This window comes from Alosa pseudoharengus, unplaced genomic scaffold, assembly GCF_046254945.1.
Source record: "Alosa pseudoharengus isolate Yale_2024_CS ecotype anadromous, Long Island Sound unplaced genomic scaffold, YU_APseudo_1.1 YU_APseudo_1.1_scf_206, whole genome shotgun sequence".
In the NCBI taxonomy this organism is placed as follows: domain Eukaryota; kingdom Metazoa; phylum Chordata; class Actinopteri; order Clupeiformes; family Clupeidae; genus Alosa; species Alosa pseudoharengus.
The window spans coordinates 10,661-12,500 of NW_027468670.1; positions in this window are offsets into that span (position 1 = coordinate 10,661).

Sequence of the window (1,840 nt, forward strand, 5' to 3'; positions counted from 1 at the left end):
ATATGAGTGTTGGACTGAAGTCAGATGTGGATATGAGTGTTGGTTTGAGGACAGATGTGGATATGAGTGTTGGACTGAAGTCAGATGTGGATATGAGTGTTGGTTTGAGGACAGATGTGGATATGAGTGTTGGTTTGAGGACAGATGTGGATTTGAGTGTTGGACTGAAGTCAGATGTGGATATGAGTGTTGGTTTGAGGACAGATGTGGATATGAGCGTTGGACTAAAGTCAGATGTGGATATGAGTGTTGGTTTGAGGACAGATGTGGATATGAGTGTTGGTTTGAGGACAGATGTGGATATGAGTGTTGGTTTGAGGACAGATGTGGATATGAGTGTTGGACTGAAGTCAGATGTGGATATGAGTGTTGGTTTGAGGACAGATGTGGATATGAGTGTTGGTTTGAGGACAGATGTGGATACGAGTGTTGGACTGAAGTCAGATGTGGATGTGAGTGTTGGTTTGAGTACAGATGTGGATATGAGTGTTGGACTGAAGTCAGATGTGGATATGAGTGTTGGTTTGAGGACAGATGTGGATATGAGTGTTGGTTTGAGGACAGGTGTGGATATGAGTGTTGGACTGAAGTCAGATGTGGATATGAGTGTTGGTTTGAGGACAGATGTGGATATGAGTGTTGGACTGACGTCAGATGTGGATATGAGTGTTGGTTTGAGGACAGATGTGGATATGAGTGTTGGACTGAAGTCAGATGTGGATATGAGTGTTGGTTTGAGGACAGATGTGGATATGAGTGTTGGTTTGAGGACAGATGTGGATATGAGTGTTGGACTGAAGTCAGATGTGGATATGAGTGTTGGACTGAAGTCAGATGTGGATATGAGTGTTGGTTTGAGGACAGATGTGGATATGAGTGTTGGACTGAAGTCAGATGTGGATATGAGTGTTGGTTTGAGGACAGATGTGGATATGAGTGTTGGACTGAAGTCAGATGTGGATATGAGTGTTGGACTGAAGTCAGATGTGGATATGAGTGTTGGACTGAAGATGTGGATGAGCGTGGAGTGGGCGGAGACTATTGCTGTACATCTGAGCTAGCTGCACATGGCACAGAGTCACAGCAATATAATTGGGGTCAGCAGAATGTGCATGATGCATGTAGAGAGAGAGACAGAGAGAGAGAGGGAGAGAGAGAGGCAGAGAGAGAGAGAGGGAGAGAGAGGGGGAGAGAGGGAGAGGAGAGAGAGAGGGAGAGAGAGAGAGGAGAGAGAGAGAGAGGAGAGAGAGGGAGAGAGAGAGAGAGGAGAGAGAGAGAGGAGAGAGAGAGAGGAGAGAGAGAGAGGGAGAGAGGGAGAGAGGCAGAGACAGAGAGAGAGAGAGGCAGAGAGAGAGAGGGAGAGAGAGAGAGAGGCAGAGAGAGAGAGAGAGAGAGGCAGAGATGGTACAAGGAGCAGAAGTATGAATGTATAAATTGATAGAGACAGACGAAGGGTGATGAATGTGTGAGTGAGTCTGTATATAAAATTATATTTATGACCATAGATTTAAAGGTTTTAATGCCACACTCTGTTCATAAGTGTTGTTTTGTAATGGTGATGCCACTACTGTTACTAAAGCTACTTGTACTACTACTACTACTACTACTACTACTACTATTACTACTATTACTACTACTACTACTACTACTACTGTTAATACTGCTACTACTACTACTACTACTACTACTGTTAATACTGCTACTACTACTACTACTACTACTACTTCTACTACTACTAATACTACTACTACTACTACTACTACTGTTACTACTACTACTACTACTACTGTTAATACTGCTACTGCTACTACTACTACTACTACTACTATTACTATTACTA